General features: G+C 36.1%; 1 long non-coding RNA gene across 3 annotated transcripts in view; it reads left to right on the plus strand.

The window, feature by feature from the left end:
- LOC136845349 (uncharacterized) overlaps positions 1 to 20,980 on the plus strand; it is a 753,869-nt gene that overhangs the window by 163,543 nt on the left and 569,346 nt on the right. For 2 of the 3 annotated variants that reach the window (XR_010855145.1, XR_010855146.1), the window contains one exon: positions 14,927 to 15,145. This is a non-coding gene — a long non-coding RNA (uncharacterized lncRNA). Of the gene's footprint in view, positions 1 to 9,100; positions 9,257 to 14,926; positions 15,146 to 20,980 lie in introns of those variants that run through there. The other variant, XR_010855147.1, reaches the window with a different exon arrangement.

Raw genomic sequence — 20,980 nt, forward strand, 5'->3', positions numbered from 1 at the left:
CTTGAAGTTCTTGGGCCCTCTCCAGGCCTGCTTCCCCAGCCTGACAGGATACCTGCCTTCCTCCGAGGAAGCAGCCTCTGGGTCGGACCCTTCCCTTCAAGGCTGCCCTCAAAAGACTGGCAAGCCTTGTAGGCTTTGGGGCCAATCCTTAAAGGGTTTGGGCCCTTTCCATGGGAAGGGTCAGACCCATAGGCTGCTTCCTTGGAGGAAGGAAGCGGCCTCTGGGTCGGACCCTTCCCCTCACCAATACTCTTTGCTTTCTCTTACCCTACTTTTCAAAACTGACACTTTCTGTCTCCGAAGGCTTCAGACGATTTGAAGCATCTCGGAGATTGTTCTTGGACACTTTGAAGCTCGGCGCATGCGCGAATGGCATTTTCTCGTCCTTCCAGGAGCCGGAGGACTGAAGGATTCCAAAATGTCTTCAAGGAAAATCTCGAAGGTTTTAGATCATTTCAACATCGCGATAACCATTACTTGGAGTTCTTTTTCTGGCACATAAACAGCTTCTTTGCTTTAAGGAGTCGTCTTCTTTAAACTTATGAGATTCCCTCTTACTGACGATATTGATCATCCCTTCGATTCTTCCTTGCTTCTCCGAAAAGTAATTCTGTGAATCCAAAATCTTTGAAGTAGTTTCTAACACCTCAGGTTATCTACTTTATTCTTCGTCAGCATTCTTCAGTATACCTCCACGCCGATGTCGTCTCTTTTTTGTTCCTTCTCTTTCTTATTTCGAGCGAAGAACTGCTCCAAGCGGTAATTTTGGGCATCCAAAATCCCCTCTCAATCAGCTTAGAAAACACCTCAAGTTCTCTACCTTTTATTTCGTATAAATTCTTCAGTTCCTCCGTTCCACTGTCTTCCTCTCTTCTTGATTATTTCCTTCCTTATTTCGAATGAAGAGCTTGCGTCCGTGAGTGACAATACGACTGTAGAGGTGCCGAATAATCGCAGAAGGCGGGAACCTCGACTTCATACTGCTCCGCGAAGTAGTCCATATTTTCAGCAGTAAACAATTACAGACTGAAGCTATCTGCCATTCTCGTGATGTACTTTTCCTCTTGAAAATCTCTTTTAGTCGATCTGCTTCGTCATCCAGTTCATTTTAACCATAAACTTCGCCTTCTTTGCTCACATGCTGTCTCTGAAGGCTTCAAGACGTCTTCCTGGAGGATCCCTGAGATGGCCACTGTAGTCCTTGGTGTCAGTGCACCTATTGAGTGATGGCGCTATACGCATGAGCGGAAGAATTCTAAAACGACTGCAGGAAAAACACGAAGATATTACGGCGCCAGGCGACAATGATTCTTTCTTGCAGCAGAAGGTATGAAATTTTCTTGAAAGCTTTATTGCCACGAAAACATCAATATTTAAAAAAAGAAAGAAATTAAAAATTTAGTGAAAAATCATCATCGTATCCTTTTCTCTCGTCGCCGGGGAGAAATATATATATATATATATATATATATATATATATATATATATATATATATATTTATATATATATATATATATATATATATATATATATATATATATATATATATATATATATATATATATATATATATATATATATATATATTTATATATATATATATATATATATATATATATATATATATATATATATATATATATATATTTATATATATATATGTATATATATATATATATATATATATATACATACATATATATATATATATAATATATATATATAGTATATATGTATATATATATATATATATATATATATATATATATATATATATATATATATATATATATATATATATATATATCATATATCATATATATATTATATACATGTATGCATATATATATATATATATATATATATATTATATACATATATATATATATATATATGTATATATATATGTATATCTACATATATTTATATATCTATATATATGTATATATATACATATAGATAGATAGAGATAGATATCTCCTCCCGACGACGAGGAAAAGGATACGATGATGATGATATTTTCGCTACATTTACATTTATTTCTTTAAAAAAATGCTATTTTCGTGGCAATAAAGCTTTCTAGAAAATTTCACCCGGGGAGGACAAGATCAACTTGGAAATTATTATTATAGATAGATACATATACATAAATATATGTATATATAGTATATATACATATATTTTATATATATATATATATGTGTGTGTGTGTGTGTGTGTGTGTGTGTGTGTGTGTATACACTGGTTTGTGCGTCTGTGTGCGTTAATTTTTCCCAATAGTTAAAAATAAGGTGGTCTCAAGAATTTCTGTTTCCTGAAATGGTCATCACTAGCGCCCAGTAATCCAGTCAGCTTCAAGAGAAAAGTGACCTTTTTTTGTTTTAACAAGGCTTCTCCATTGCCATTGATCACCTTATTAAGGGGGGGAGAGAGAGAGAGAGAGAGAGAGAGATGGCTGCCTCCAGCAAGGAATGATTAAGTTTTTTCGCATAGCAGAGTAAGTTATAAATATATAGTTTTTTTATGGTACCAGCATCAAATTATAATAGTAGATTTTTTGAAGGATACAGAGTAGTTTAAATCGCTTGTCTTATTTAAATAAAAATTCTTCTTCGGAAAAGAAATAAGTTTTAGAGTCTTCAAGAACACTATTAAAGACGCACGGAAAACTTTTCCAATATTCCTGGAAAACCTGTCTACCATATACTTTGGAGGCTTGTATTTCAAGTCAATGGTCCCTGTATGCTTGTCCCGTATGAATTGGATTCATATTCTAAAAAAAAAATAATAGTAATAAAAAAATACTCATAGTAGCATGAGTCTTAAAATGAAGTAGCAAATCCACAGTTGTATATTTATCTTTAAATATATGTACATATACATAACTGTGGAATTGCTTTCTCCAATAATAATAATAATAATAATAATAATAATAATAATAATAATAATAATAATAATAATAATAATAATAATACTGAGATAATATTAAGCAAACTTTTTACTGATGAAGATGCAATTTTTAATAATTTTAGTAGGACATTTTTTAAACAACTTTTAGAGCTGGCCGTGCTGGACACGACCTTTGCCTTCAGTTTGTATAAACAAACTGAAGGGATGGCCATGGGATCACCACTTGGTCCAATTTTTGCTAACATCTTCATGTGCTCCCTGGAGGAGCGCATAATAGAAGAATGTCCCATTAGGTTCCGCCCTCTATTTTATCGAAGATATGTTGACGACACGTTCTCCTATTTCGTCATGAATGTCATGCAGAGTCCTTTCTGGAGTTCGTCATCCGACAACATCCAAACATAAGGTTCGCTATGGAGAAGGAGGTAAATAACAAACTCCCCTTCCTTGATCTTATTATTTCCAGAGGTGACTCAGGTTTTTACACAGGTGTGTATAGAAAAATACATTTACTGGTTTGGGAATGAATTTTTATAGTTCGTGTTTCTTTCATTTGAAACTGAACTCTATTTTAACCCTCCTCCATAGGGCTTACACCCACTCGTCAAACTGGAAGAGTTTCCACGATGAGATATCCTTTTTAGTGAAATATTTCAATAATAATTGTTTTCCATCACGACTTTTTCAGATCCCTAAATAAACTGCTACTACAGAAAATGACTCGGCAACACCTGAATCGACTGTGCCGAAACTAAAGATGTATGCAAGTTTCCCTTTCGTGCATGATGATACTTTTAGGAGAAAATGCACAGCCATTATTCAAAAGAGTTTTCCAGCTTTAAACCTGAAAATCATCCCGAAAAATCCCTTTACAATAGGGTCTCTGTTCAGAGTCAAAGACCGGCTCAGTCCTCTGTTTTCGTCCAGCGTTGTTTACAAGTACACTTGCCCGGGATGTGATCACGGGATATACATATGTGGGATGCACGAGGAGGCTGTTGAAGGTCCGCATAGATTCCCACAGGGGCATAAGTCATAGAACAGGTAGCAGGTTATCTAATCCTGAGCAATCAAATATACGAAATCATTCAAAATTATGTAAAACTTATATTGACAGCAAGGATTTTTTCCATCCTAGGCCGAGTGCAAAACAACAACGACTTAACCATCCTAGAATCCATAATTATCAGGAAGACTGTGCCGTCGTTAAATACTCAATCGTCCTCAGTGAAATTGTTTATAGCCTAGTTTGGGCAACTGGTTTTCCTCACTCTGTTTGTACTTATTTATGTTAGTCTTGTTCTTTCTTTCATATAGGTAGGTTGTTTTAAGATTTTAGTGAACTCCTTTTACTCATTATTGACTTGTCTTGGAATGAGGTGTTTTGTTTTAAATATTTTTACTACATAAAGAGCTGTTGCCATTGCATTAATTTGTTATTGATGTTCGCAAATTATATTATATTTTATAGCCTTGAAAATGCGACTTGGAATTCGTCGCGGAACGTCGGCATTGAAAATAAACTGTAGATGATGAGGATGCCTTTCCTACTGCTTCCTTCGTGATGTATATATATATATATATATATATATATATATATATATATATATATATATATATATATATATATATTATTAAAGGACCTCATTCAAACTGCATGGTATCTATAGATACCATCCAGTTTGAATGAGGTCCTTTTAGTAATTTAGTTAATGCACAGAACAATTGTGTATGTGATAAAGTTAATATATACGTATGTATACATATATGTGTGTGTTAGTGTGTGTATTAACAGATAGTTAGACACAGAGATAGATGCATAGATAGAAAGATATATATATATATATATATATATATATATATATATATATATATATATATATATATATATATATATATATAATATAAATATATATATATATATATATATATATATATATATATATATACATATATACATATATGCATATATATAGTAGGGAGTACGGATAGGAAGAACAGTCAGCTCATCATTGATATATTTATTAATAGGTGCGCTTCAGGATCACCCATATCCCATCTTTTCTGGCTAAAAAGATACAAAAACACTAATTAAAACTGACAACAGAGCTTACAAAATTAATATGCTTTAAAGATTGAAAAATGACAATGACAAAACAAGAAATAGATTACCTTCAGTAGTAAAGTCCAGAGGATGAAAACTGAATAAGAGTAAACAAGGTTAGCAAGTAAACAAGAAAGGGGGGGGGTTACTATAGTACGACCGTTTTAGGAAGAGACTTTGCCCCTCTTAAACTGACCATTAACCTTCTGACTTCAAGCTCTCATTGTTTGCGCCTGTTATCAAGCACGTGTACTATAATAGAAAGTTCTGAATGAAGTTTTGTTGTCCCACTTAAATTTTAGATAAAAAAAAAAATTCAATATATGAAAATGATAGATGCAAGAAATTTGGAAACCTAGATGTGCTTTCATTTTCAGTTTTGTTTATTTGGATGCTGTACTGAGCAATGTTCTTGAGTTACGTCATCTACTATAGTTTTTTATTACTGTTCCTTTGCTGTTATCGAAGTCATATAATTGTGATATAGTTTTGAGCTTTTGAATTGTTTTCTTTCGTGTATGCCCTGATCCGTCTTTACCTCCTTGCTGTATCAAGGTTGAATTTTCACTGTGCAGCTATAAAATAGCTCATAATAAATATTCTTTAAATATTGTTACACCCATATATATATATATATATATATATATATATATATATATATATATATATATATATATATATATATATAGGGTGTAACAATATTTAAAGAATGTTTATTATGAGCTATTTTATAGCTGTACAGTGAAAATTCAACCTTGATACAGCAAGGAGGTAAAGACGGATTACGGCATGCACGAAAGAAAGCAATTCAAAAGCTCAAAACTATATCACAATTATATATATATATATATATATATATATATATATATATATATATATATATATATATATATATATATATATATATATATATATATATATATATATATAATATATATATATTACACATTTATACAGTATTAGATTTACCTGTGCTTTTAAAGCACTGTCATATGATACTCATCACTGCTGTGGCATTTCTGTTATATGTAGATTTTTAAAGATATTTCTGCCACTTTCTGTCGAAAAAAAAACAATCTATATTTCAATTTATTTCAATTTTAGTGTTCAACAGGATATCACACAACAAGGGAAAGCAATAAATTTATTTACAATCGAAGTATGAGGAGACATTACTTATGAAGAATCCTCGTCAGAGGATGCTACATCGATAACAAAAGAATCTATATATTTATCAATGCAAACATCTCTTGAAGCGTCATCTCTTTTTATATCTTCGGCATGTCTCACATCATTAGCCCAGTTGTCAGAAGATATGGATTCAATTGCTTCTTTGACCAAAGGAAGCAGGTCTGATTTTTAAAATGATTCTTCTTTGCCACGTATGATTTCACCTGCGCCCATATCAGTTCTGTTGCATTATACTGGCAGTGATATGTAGGCAGCCTAACCACTATGTCCATGATCTCTTGCCAGTCTGTCAATCACGTAATCATTTTCTTTACATGAATGTCTTTGCAACTTTACTAATTTTTTATTAGCCAGTCTTTAACTTCATCCTTTTTGGCAGACATTGTCGGAGGTTTATTAATTCGAACTGAATGATAAGAAGCGTTATCCAACACTATGATGGCAGATGGCCCTATATTGGGAAGAAGCTGGGTTTTAAACCATTTTTCAAACACTGCAGAATTCATCTGAATTTCTAGATTGCGTATCCCTTGTCAGCTGGGTGCTTGATCATTGATAAAAATATTACCCAGAAATGTGGTTAATATTGCAACCAATATTGTGATTGTGTCTACTTACTCTCCAATGTTATTGATGTACAATTAGAAGGAATAAATCATAGGTAAAAATTTTTATTCTGTCACGCCTCTCTCTCTCTCTCTCTCTCTCTCTCTCTCTCTCTCTCTCTCTCTCTCTCTCTCTCTCATCATTTTTTTTTTTTTGCCCAGCTAGTGGAATAGTAAGCGGAACCATAAAAATGATGAACATTCTTTATGATTAGTTTTCTGACGAATATACAAATAATTTTTAACTATAATACACAACTGTGATGTAGCTGTCCTTTACGGATTCAAACAGAATTAGAGAAAATGACAAAAAAAAAAAGAAGACTGTCATCCTCAATCAGTGCAGTGCTTATACCTCTGGCAACACTAAACCCCGATATATAGTACTTATCCTATGTTTATTTATTTGTGTTGTTACATTAATTGCATAATATCTATATCACGGATCGCTACTATCACAATATTATCATATAAATAAAACAGGTTAATTTGCAGCAAAACAACAAATACAAACGCTATTACAATGATTGTTTACGATTTCGTGCGTCTGGTAGCATGCTACGGGTGACTACCGTCTGAAAACCCTCCGGATTGTGGTAAGTGTGAGGTCTCATCTCGGCCGTAATCAAAGGGTTAATTTAACATTTAAAGCAGGAAACTCTTTCTGAATTGGGGAAATGCAGTTCTTACGAAAGTGGTCGTCATGTAGAAAGGGAAAACTCGCATAAAATTTCATTTTTGGGGCAGTCAGCACTGGCAAGGAAACTCTCTTACTCCACATTTCTCCAAGTTGTTTGTAAAAAATATTAATTGGGTAATAATTTTGTTAAAAATTGGGTAATAATATTGTATATAAATACACTTGTGCGCGATGTAATCGCGGAACATCCGTGGGATGCACGAGGAGGCTGTACGAATTGACTCATACCGTACAGGATGCAAGCTATCGAATCCAGAGGCCTCTAACATCAGAAACCATGCTGTACGGTGCAAAACAAACATCAGAGATGAAGATTTTACGATAGTGGGGCGGGTCTCCAACTATCAGGATCTAACTATCCTAGAGTCTATTATCATAAAGAGAACTGTTCCCTCGTTAAATACTCAATTGTCGTCAACTCAGTGATATCTTGCTTAGCTTTTCCTTTATGCTTATTATTTTCTGTATTCTCTCAGTATTATTATTTCATTTCGCTTGGTGAGCCTATGCCTTGGTTCCCTTGACCTATATCTTTTGTTATCCTTTTTTTATGTTTATTTATATACCTAATTTTAACGCTGCATTGCCATTTTTTGTGAATTTTAAATATTTTAATTTTTTAAAATTCTTTTAATACCGTGATTCTATCTGTAGTGCAAATTATTTTCTTTTTTAACCTTGAAAATGTGACATGTGTCATGAAATGTCGGCAATAAATTTGTAAGAATGGAGGTCTTCGTTTCCTTTGTTCCTTGAGGATGTGTTTGTATATGTATATATATATATATATATATATATATATATATATATATATATATATATATATATATATATATATACTGTATATATTACTCGTGTTATGCTTCAGTACCAATAAGTGCATTGGTAGTTGAAGAAGAATGTACGTTACGAAATCTTGTACTTTGTAAATTAAAGAATCTTGAATCAAAACCATCCCGAAGCTATGCGGCTATTTTGTGAGCGTGTGTATGTGTTTGTTTGTACGAGTGTGTGTGTGTGTGAGTGTATGGGAAGGATGAACAATGGCTCAGGAGGTTGGTTAAAAGAACGAATAATTTTGAAGTTTTACGAAGAACAGGGATTGGGAGACCTGGAAAGGGACGAATAGAGGGAGCATGAGAAGTAAAGGAAAGGAAAAGCCTTGATCTCCAAGAAGCAAGACAGTGTACAAAATAGGGGATGAATGGCACCATGTGTTAAAAGAGTTCGACGTGCTGCTCTTCAGCCTTCTGTGAAAGTGTATGAAGCACTTACTAGAGTAGAAGTTTTATTAATGTTTAAAAACCGAACGTATAACCTGTGTTAACCTAGGTTTTAGCATACTTGATGACTGTGCCAGCACGGTTCTTTCCCCAAGATTAGTTGTGAGCTGTTGGTGATAAGAATCCTTTTGTCGACCTATGGACTGACTAGTCAATAGAGACAACTTAATTAACTTGACATCGCATATATATATATATATATATGCATGTAAATTTCTTTTGTACTGTTCTGATTTGCTGGTTGATAACTGGAACTAGTAGTGTAGCGGATGAATAGTGCGTTATCGGACTCGGCAGTTTGGCGGAAGCGGATTGCTGTTGTTAGTTTGAACCAGGCAAGAAGAGCGGCGGGGGAATTAAGTACGGTGGCGGCTGGCAGTTTAACCAGAAATGTTGTACTAACCTGAACAGGAGCTGAATATCCCTTCTTGAAAACTGATAGCCGATGTTTCCTTTCGTAAGGTGAGATGTTTAAATGCGTTAGGGCTTATTGTGTTTGGAGGTATTCATGAGTCTGGTCGTCTAAGTCTTGTTAGGTGTTGCTCACCGCGCGTGTTGTGGCTGTCTTATGGTGCTGTTGTGGGTAATTTACTTCATTTGGGTAACCTGCCGACGAAACATTTTGGAAACCTGAGAGGGAATGTTTTATTCATTATTTTACTTCATTGAATTGACGAAAATGATCTTACTTCCTGTTAGCTAGGCCTAGCTAGAAGACGGGAAAATTACAAAATGTTAGACCTAAAGTTAGATATTGGTAAAGCCAGTGGTCTTTCTATCGTGTAGTTGGCGACTTTACTAAGCTGAGGTTTAGTTTGTGAAAATTGTAATTTATATTAATGTATAAAACGTTTTTTATATGCAAAATGCTTTAGTTAGGTAACGGAAATGTAATGTTGAAGGTCACGTTTCTTGTAGTTAATGAAACATTTATATAGGCCTAGCACATTTTACTTAGCCTAACCCAGTGTCCGGTTGCACTACAATAAGTGAACCTCGTGAGCTGATTGAAGAAAGCCAATAGCTGCCTGTTGCTATACATTAGTTGTCCTTAGGAGGGTAATCCGTTACCGCACCTCATGTGGTGCGCTGTAGGCATTACTTAAGGTTCCTTGCAGCGTGCCTTAGGCCCCTCGATGCAACCCCTTTTGTTCATTTTAATGTACCTCATTTCATATTCTCTTTCTTCCATCTTACTTTCCACCCTCCCCTAACAATTGATTCATAGTGCAACTGCGAGGTTTTCCTCCTTTTACACCTATCAAACCTTTGACTGTCAATTTCCGTTTCGGTGCTGAATGACCTCATAGGCCCCTGTGCTTGACCTTTGGCCTAAATTCTATATTCAGTTCAATTCAGTTACACATTAGTCAGAGGACTATGCATCATGTTGTTAATTCTTGAAAAGTTTTTTGACTGTAATTTACATGTGCCAAGAGGTAAGTATATAACCTGGAGCCAGTCCACATCTAGCACCTGGATCAATCATAATCGCAAGTTTTGTCGACTCCAAGCCAAACCAAACACCATCTTCCAGCCTCTCTCTCTCTCTCTCTCTCTCTCTCTCTCTCTCTCTCTCTCTCTCTCTCTCTCTCTCTCTCTCTCTCTCTCTCTCTCTCTCTTTGAGATTGAAAAGTGAAACCACAAGTAGGCCTATACTTTATATAATTAAGTTATGTACAGTACATCGGAAGTGACAGATTTGACAATTCAAGGCCAATACCCTTGATCAGGTCCCTCTTTACCGTAATCGGTGCAAGTTGATCTGTCATCGAAATATTGTCTTCAATCAACATTATGTCATGGCAACTCGGATGATATCGGCTGCTGATTGGCTTAATTCCGTCGTATTCGAGTGCGCGCAAATAAGAGATCCTACGAAAGCGCGTATTTGTGTAAGACACAGGATTATACATAAAATTGCAAAATTAACTTCATTGTGTCCTTTTGAATTACTACAGATAGACCGAGGCTATAATAGTGATAAGGACTAAGTGCCAGCACTGGTAAACTTATAGGAACAGCCAGATAAGGAGGCAGGCCGCGGGAAATGACATAAGAAGGAGAACTGTAGACTTGAGTCATTGCATAGGTCTGTTACGATTTCTTAGAAGTGTATATCCCGTTCATACTACCAGTGTCTAACATAGTGTTTAAGTTACGCCTTTTTGTTCATAAATTTGTCTCTGATTGATAAAAGTCATTATGTTGTACATGAAATTGTAAAAAAAGAAAAAAAAAACTACTTACCCGGTCAGATCTCAAAATTCCTTTCTAGTCCGAATGGTGCATACTTGACTGCCTTTCTTTCATACTGATCTCAGTAATAGCCCTCCTTATATTGCTTATTTTATGAAAGTCAAGTAGAAACCATGTCATAAGAATTATTTGGGTTAGACCTAAGGTGCAAAGGGCTGGGGGTGCGGGAGCGGGGTAATGCTACAGTAGCTCTTTAAAATTCCAGCAGAACATTCGAGAACTGGCTATTAACATTAACAATGCCGGTCCGTCTTTAAGGGGAACATGTGCACATCGATGTATACAATTTTACAATGAAACGTAAAATAAATGCGTCGAAGTTTCTTCGGCGCAATCGATTTCTCTGTACAGCCGCAACAGCTTATACGAAAATAGGCCTATCTTTCGGTGATCCCGTTATAATGATGTATGAGCCGCGGCCCATGAAACTTTAGCCACGGCCCGGTGGTGCTTATCCTATATCGTTGCCATAAGCACGATGATGACTAACTTTAACCTAAAGTAAAATCAAAACTACTGAGACTAGAGGGCCGCAATTTGGTATGTTTGATGATTGGAGGGTGGATGATCAACATACCAATTTACAGCCCTCTAGCCTTAGTAGTTTTTAAGATCTGAGGGCGGACAGGAAAAGTGCGGACGGGCAGACAAAGCCGACGCAATAATATTCTTTTACAGAAAACTAAAAATGATATGTAAATGTAGTACTTACCATAAGCATTCAGTCTCTTGATTATAGTCTTCCGAGTGTTGCTAAAAGGGAGGACTTCATTTCTTCCGGTGTTTGAAATACATTTCTGTCTTTTATCACGATCTGCGATTTATTGACTTCAAACACAGAAAGCCGTATAAATATCGTCAGGCTCTGACATCGAGTATCGGTCAACTGCTTTGTTTGTATTGCTAGACATTGTGAGTGGGCATGGCTGGTGCGAGGTAAAATCTCCATAGGCCTACATACAAATTGGGGGGCATTTAGAGACATGTTTTCTACTGTGTGCTGATTTTACCCCAGTAATAAAGGTTGATATGTGATATTGAAAATCGCAGCCTAATTGTAAATATTAGGCACTTTTCGATGAGCAGTAACTTATAAAAGGAAAGGGTATGTTATTTGATGTCGAAATTTGTATTTGAAAATTAATGAATTTCAAGAATTAATAGTAAAAAAAAAAGGCAAAGCCTATTCCTATATTACGATGCTTTAAGACAGTTTGATCACCTTTATTTCTCTCTCTCTCTCTCTCTCTCTCTCTCTCTCTCTCTCTCTCTCTCTCTCTCTCTCTCTCTCTCTGCATTCTTTTGTTATTCTCCATCTTGTTGTTCTACCGAGTCAATAATATTATATTGAGTATGGTTCCCCAGCGTTTCTCTCATTTTCTGCCTACGGGCGAGTGCATCCGCAGTTTTGCCATTCTTATGACGACAATTCTGTATAATGTTTAAAAATATCGCACCTTTTACTGTAACGAGAAAATAAGACCAGGTGCTGTAATGAAAAGACTTTTAAATACATAAAACTTCAGTAGAGGTTCTTTTGCATGACTGATAGGTTGCTGAACCAATCAGCATGTTAATGGTATAAGGGGCTGGTGTGGACCTGTGAACTCAAGTACCAGGTGAGACATTCGCTTGCATAAATTGAGTATTTAATTCACCTGCCATCCGTTCACTCCCACATGTCCTGATTGGAAACAAAGTTTTAAATTCATGGAGTGCTTTTCAATTAACATGCCACTATATTTGTAGTGCAGTAGGCGCACCTGGTTTTGTTAGCAAACCCCGTTATCCAATACTTTACGTGACAAGGTGGATTATCATGGATTCATATATTAGCTTTTTCTTTTATCAGAAAGGAAATAGAACAGAATTACATACAGTTCATGTTATGCGTTCACATTTTGTTCATTGATTATTTCGTATGATTAAAATCTTAATTGCTGGAGAACGGACACACTATTATTGGTTTCCCCACGAACAATTTTACGTCGAGTTTCTTGGTTTCACTGATATGTGAGGAAATAAGCCGGGAAGTGTGACAGTTAAGATGTGGAACAAAATAATCGTTTGCTTTTCTTTTTTCTGATTTTATGATTTATTTTTTCTCTTGTCGACTATTTCGGTTATTTTTAAGAGAGAGAGAGAGAGAGAGAGAGAGAGACCTTGACCAAGGTACTCATTTATGCCAGTCTGACAATTGTGTGTTCAATTCTTGAGTTGAATCAGCATTTTACATCAACTGTTTCAATTGTTATACTATTAAATATATGTGAATGGCATATTACCCCTATTGTCTTAAACTAAGCCAGTCACTCTCCTGCGAACTATTAATCTTGATCATTAAAGCTATATTCTATTTTTAACAAACAACAATGCTTTACTATAACTTTATTTCTTTCATAAACTTTCCCCCAATTCGCGAATGGGACGCGCAGACTTTTCCCGATGTGTTCGTACTCCATGTATGTACAAGCGTTGTATTTAAAAACTGATTTGCCCCATCTCCTGCTTGTGTGTCTAATACTATACAATCTAGCCCTTTCAAACCTCTCTCTCCCTCTAATTTCCTTGATCGTTACACTTCGAAAGATTTCTTTCAGGTACAAATAAAGCTAAGATAGGCTTGCTATATATGTATTTTGTATCATCGGTTACTTTATATAAAGGAGTAGTCTTTCCATTCTTTCCCGTTAATGTGTGCAAGTAAACATCAAATGCCATGCACATCCTAGGCATTCATTTAGGCATACTAATAACTATTACGCAGTATCTACTCGTGATCACTCCAACTTTTATCGACTTTACCTTTTTTCACCTTCAGTCGTTGTTTTGCAACCAGTCACGCTTACGTGAGCCCTTTATACCTTTTTTCACCTAAAGTCGTTGTTTTGCAACCAGTCACGCCTACTTGAGCCCTTTAAACCTTGGAAAATGGCTGTTTATAGGCCAGAAAACTGTTATTTTTGCTAATGGCGTCTCTCCTTTCAATTTTCTATTTTAAGAACAGTTGACTCTGTAACTTTATCCTCTTTATCCACTTCATGTCAAAGTAACTTGCATCTTTAAAAATAGATCATTGTCCCTAAGTATTTCGTTGAAGTCCTTTACTCTTCCAATTTTTCTTCAACATAACTATTCATGTCTTACCTATTATCATCTCTTTTTCCTTCTACCATGTAACTAAACTCTGCAGTGTCGTTTTCTTCAGCCAGGCTGACTATTCCATTTCTGTTCTCAACAGCTCAAGGATAAACATACGAGGGTTATTTTATAGATACAAGTACTGATTGCTGACCCCTGGCTACACCCTTGAACAAATGAAAAGCTTAAAAATACGGCTATATTACGTTATGAGCCAAAGCCGAATTTTGGTGTATATCTTTCCCTCAATTTCAAAATGTTTTTTCTTCTTTTCCTTTCTTCGGAATTACTTGGCTTGACAGGAAGTGGAAACAGTTTCCCTTTCCTCTGTGAAGAAGAAAAATGCAAGCTATAAATCTTGCTGAACTATGATGAATGGATAAAGCGTAAACGAGCGAAGTTGGGTGGTAGTCGTCGATGCATTGAAAAAGAGGGTTTTAAACTGGTTGACATGTGCAACTTTTTTTTTTTTTTATAAAGATTCATATCCCAGCAGGATTTAGTAAATGGAGATTTTCAGTACTAATATTATAGCTGTTACATATATATATATATATATATATATATATATATATATATATATATATATATATATATATATATATATATATATATATATATATATATATATATATATATATATATATATATATTATACATACACAAGAAAGAGAAAAAGGAATCCTGTATTGAAAAGCTGATCCTACCTTGAAACTGAGTTTTTATTTCCAGGAGCATCCGAAATTGAGAGACCCTGGTGGCTCCTTGAATGGAATCCCTTCGACATATTAGCTTCTGCTGTTGAGAACATCAATGGCATCCGCTTGGCAATTACGGTCGTTCAGCGAAGTTTTCATAACGCTTGTCCCGTGTTGTCTTGTCACGAATAACAAGAGCGCCCTCACATTGCAGCCAACACAACAGAGAGATTGGCTGCTGTCGCCATGTTCAGTGAGTATACATCAAACATTGATTAATGTTAGCATGATGTGAAAGTATATGTTCAGTTAGTAATCACATCTCAGAAAGATTACCTTTGTAGTGTTCTGTGAATCATTGTCTCAGTAAGATTACCGTTGCCATGTTCTGTCAGTCAGGATCTCACTGATCGATTGCTGTCGCCATGATCTGTTCGTCAGCGTCTCTGGCTGATTTCTGCTGTCATTTTCTGAGAGTCACTACCTGACATTGATTACCAATGCCATTTTCTCTTAGTCGTAAATTCTCAGATCGATTATGCTGCATGTTCTGCTAGCCATATTCTCTCAGATCGATTACCGATGGCATGTTAACTTACAGTCGCCGCAGAAAATCTGAGTACTACCAAGATATCTGAAAAACCCTAGGGCTCTTGTGTGGAGAAAAACAAAAACAAAAAAAATTAGAATGAAATATAAAGTTTGAAATAAAACGCATAATTGTACTCAATATTCTTTATTCAGTATTTAGCCATATCCCCCTTATGCTTTTATTCAATATTTAGACATATCTCCCTTATGCTTTAAAGCAGTCAGTTCTTCTCATCGTTGAATTAGACAGTTCCATAGAATAATTGTCATCCAGCTCAATACGCCACACATTTTCTACGGCAGCAATCAGTTTTGGGACAGAGGACATATCCATAGAGCCTAGCTTCTTCTTCATAAAGCTCCAAACATTTTCTGTTGGATTAAGGTCAGGGGAATTCCCTGGTCAATCCAGAGGCTCAATTCCATTATCCTCAAATAACTTTTTTGCCTTCTTCCCCCTGTGGCACGATGCCCCATCTTGCACCGCATGTGCAGATTTTCTTTGAAGGGCAACAAGTGGTCTTTCAACAGATCTACATACCGATCCCCATTCATTGTTGTACTTTTTGGTAAAAAATACAACCCCCCACTCCCTCCCTCCCTGCTAAAACACCCCTACACCATGACGTACTGTAGGCAGCGTGCTTCTCTGTCTTGACCGTGTACTTAGTCAAATAGACTCGACCCTATAGGTCTGCTGACCTTCTTCCTGGTGCTCCTGGTTACGTAGAAACACGATCCATCGTTGAATACCACTGTAGACCGATCTTCCTCATTCCAGCCTTCGTACTTCTTGCAAAGATTCATCCTCTTCTTCTTCTTCACTGCCTCGGTTAGCAAAGCTTCTTAGCGGCAGTATGACAGGGGAGACCGAGATCCTTTGTAAGGAGATGTTGTATGGTGCGTCCTGACACCTCTGCCAACACTTCAGGGTTCCATTGCTTCAATTCTTTGCTGGTAATAGTTGGATTTACCATTACAATACGCTTTAACAAGGTATCGGTTTTCTCGGATGTTTTCCGGGGACGTCCAGACCCCTTCTTCCTTTGCACTGCCACCTCGAGTTCCCTCCCCTCAGCTGTTACACCTTATGGAGACCGTATTTTTAGAGACTCCTAACTCCTTCGCCATGGCCGTCATTGACTTGCCCTCATTATACATAGTCACAATTTGTGTCCTCTTGACGATGGAAAGTGATTTCCCCGGCATACTAGCTGGTAGGGCGCGCAGGAGTGCTCGATATGCAGATGCAAAATTACAGTAGTCAGGTGCCTGATGAAGGGTCAGCGCAAACACCCCCTCCTCTGGTTAATGTGTACCTGGGTGGATTTCAGTAGGCGGGAAGACTGCTGCTTCAGGAGAATGTCCCACTCAGATCTCTACATATTTGACATATTTGACATTTCATTACTATTTTAATATTCATTGAAAAAACGTAATAAAATAAAATTCATTGAAAATCATTCTCGTATCTATAGTCGAGATAGTTGAGCATTTAAGTCCGGATTAATATTTTTTGCTTCATATTAAAAAAAAGCAGACACCAAGGACCCAAATATCGACCCACACCTGCTTGTCAATCACATATTGTTTATTGTTGGAAGAGGCATTTTTTTCAAACATCTATTACAGAGAAAATATTCAGGAGTTTTGAAGTACCTGGGAAAACATATTATATTGTGGGTATCATCACCCTTCTACTTGGCGCATTTAGTATCAAGTTTTACATCTCAAGTGTAGATTTTTAAGCTTTGCGATATCAAGAAAAGAAGTAGACGCCGTAATATTCTCTTTCTATTGCTACCTTTGTTAAGCTTCAGTCTTGTAGTGGAAGTGTCAATTTTTAGAATAACCTTGATAAAAGCCAATAAAACATTAGGTGTTTGCACAGATTTCCTGTAACTGATGGTCTCTCTGCATTATACTTTCACTCCTTAGAGCTGATTAGGGAACTGGAGCATCATATATATATATATATATATATATATATATATATATATATATATATATATATATATATATATATATATATATATATATATATATATTGTGATGGCTTGGATTAACCACCACACTATATCCAAATATAATAAATCAATGAGTATTCACCAACACAATACTAAATCCACAATTGGTGGAATAGTATCTCAACCTCTTAGCCGTGTGCAAAAATCAATTCAAGGGGCAAAGAAAATACCAAGAAAAATCCTTAATTTTAATACATCAATATAAGCCAGAAATAATACCTGAACCTCTTCAGATACAAAAATAATATGAATATCAATTATACTTAATAACAACCACTTACCCAATTAACGATAGAAAAACAACTCATTCAAACACAAAAAGGAGGGGGCCCAGACAGGAAGAGAAAAGCAAAAAGAGAGAATATCCTAACGAATACAATCTAATATCCCTAACAACTTTTATTTATAGTTTTCTGTGGCTCCTCTTGAAAAACCGTCACTCTCCACGTCTGGAGGATAAATCAAGGCAGACGGGGTGTTAGGGCCCAAGACAGGATTAAAGTGCCGTGATCTCAACAAGAAGTCGTCTATATTCTATACAAGGGTTATAAATACCCTACCGTAGGACAGTGAGGTCCCCTTGGCTTTAATAACTGGACCAAGGGTATGGTAGAATTATCCGAAGATGAACTCTTAAGCTGCAGAGGGTAATGGATCCACAATATATTATGGGTGTACAGATCCTCAAAACAAGAAGCAAGTCAAGCAGCAGTCCAAAAGCCAACCAAATGCCCAGGCAGAGGTCCAGAACGTAACTAACTCCTACTCTTGTAGGATAAATATAAGACCCTCGTCCACCCAGGGCTGTGGGGAGTGGGGAATGGAATGTACTGGGAAGGCCTCACACCCACTCAGCACCAAATATGAAAAAGACAACTGGCATTAGTAAAATTATAAAAAGAGCGAACCACCGGAGAGGAGCAAACAAGCTAACAAAACAAAAATAACACTTAAGTACTTTACATTCAAAAATTCATCCAGACTCATAAATTATTACCTAATTAAATGGCAACAACTGACACCTCCTCTCCCAAAAAAAAAAATTACTAAAAAAATTTTTTTAACGTTAATACATAATCTAAAATTCAAAAAAAAAATTATGTATAAATCACAATGAATCAATAATTGTCAATCAACTGTAAGACAAGAAATACAAATCAACAAGAGAAAATTTTTCTCCACCAATAATACTTATAACACTTAGAACACAGGCTAGGGGGTGGCAAGAATCAAGGATAGCAGCTCACAAGGATAGCAACTTTATAAATACCTAGAAAATCATACTCTTAATACTAGTACATATACAGGGAAATTTCGCAAAGCCAGAAGCTCCACTACACAAAAACCTAAGAACTTCACCTTGTTCTCACACAAAATTTAGGAGCTAGACATTGCTCTAACAACCGGGTTCCGATATATATCGTTCATAGGCCATAACCTTTTCCACAAAAAAAAAAAAAACACTGTCCAATTTCAGTGATACATTTGATTCACTGTTAACGAATGTTTGGCCAAAAAACCACTGTCTTTATCTCAGTGACCACTACACTCGTCACCATAGTGTCCAATACATACACCCTCATTGAATGATACAGAGAAGACCGCAAGAAGACTCCCCTGCACAAATAAACACACCAAAATCAGTGAAGCGTAATTATTAGCCTGAAATTATAGAATAACCGGGTTAGAGCCTATCTTTTTCCTTAACTTAGTAGTATAAACCTAATCGTACCCGACACCTTAAAACTTGAAATCTTTTAGTCAACCAATAACTGTTACCATTTGCCACCCTCAACTTTTTATAACAAGTAATCCATACAATACATATAAAACATCGACACATGCCCTGTAAAGAAAATTATGATCATTAATAAACAAGTCTTACATATATATTTTATCTCTACGTGCTCACTTCAACAGCACACATACCGTAATTAGAACGATACAGATACTATACCTTTAATAGCTGCATAGCCCTCTGCCACAAACCACTATTCAACGCTGCGAGAGAGAAAATCGGCAACAACATTATCTTTTCCTGGAACGTGTGAAAATTCAAAATTCCATTCTTGCAACATGAGACTCCATCGCATCAATCTTTGATTTTTATTCTTGTATCTACTGATGAAGGTCAGGGATTGTGATCCGTCAGGATCTTAATAGGTGTATCTGTGGAGGAGAGATAAACCTGAAAATGATTAATGGCCAATATTACAGCAAGGGTCTCTTTCTCCACAGTAGAATACCTACGTTGGGCGGAGGACAACTTTTTTGAAAAGAATGCGACAGGATGAGAGACTCCTTGTTCGTCATTCTGCAACAACACCGCTCCTACACCAACGTCACTTGCGTCCGTAGCAAGAGAAAACGGAAAGTCGAAATCAGGAGCCCTCAGGACAGGGAAATTAAGTAAAACTCTCTTCAAATTATCGAATGCCCTTTGCGTTTCCTCAGTCCAGACGAAAGTTACACCCTTTCTTAGGAGATTAGTCAAAGGATCGGCAATGTCAGAAAATTCCTAACAAACCTTCTGTAATAACCTACTAAACCAAGGAATTTTCTGACATCCCTCCTACACTTAGGAATTACCATTTTCTCAATACATTCAATGTTTGCTTGCTTGGGAGCAACTTTACCACCACCGACTTCATGACCCAAATATACCACCTTTGCCTTTATGAACTCACTTTTCTTTAAATTAATTACTAAACCAGCCTTTTTCAAAACCTCGAACAGTGCCCTAATACGTTTTAAATGCGTTTCCCAGTCATCACTATAAATAACAATATCATCAATATAAACAACACACCCTTCCAAACCATAGACCAACGTATTCATTAACCTCTGAAAGGTAGCAGCCGCGTTCTTCATACCAAACGGCATAACTTTACATTGAAACAGTCCTTGTGGTGTTACGAAAGCAGACAAGGCCCTTGCCCGCTTCGAAAGAGGAACCTGCCAATAACCTTTCAGCAAGTCGAATTTACTTATGTATTTAGCCTTACCCATACGATCAATACAATCCTCAATTCGAGGTAATGGATAACAGTCAGACTTAGACAACTCATTCAACTTACGATAATCAAAGCATAACCTGAAATCTCCATCAGATTTCTTTACCAATACAACGGGTGATGACCACGGACTTTGGCTGGGTTCAATCAGGTCATGTTTTAACATATAATCAACTTCCTTCGCTACAACCTCATTCTTGAAAGGATTCAACCTGTAAGGAGATTGTTTCACGGGCGTGGCGTTACCTACGTCCACGTCATGTTCAAGGACCGAAGTCCTTCCCGGTACATCCGAAAATAATTCCTTATAATTAAATACCAATTTCTTTAAAGACCTTTGTTCTCCATTACTTAACTGAGAAACCATATTAGCAAAATTTTTCAAAGAACCCTTATTATCCGATAGCCATTCACTTCCATCAAAACAATTTTCATCAATAATTTCACTATCTGAAA

This window comes from Macrobrachium rosenbergii, chromosome 13 (genome assembly GCF_040412425.1).
Source record: "Macrobrachium rosenbergii isolate ZJJX-2024 chromosome 13, ASM4041242v1, whole genome shotgun sequence".
Classification (NCBI taxonomy): Eukaryota; Metazoa; Arthropoda; class Malacostraca; order Decapoda; family Palaemonidae; genus Macrobrachium; species Macrobrachium rosenbergii.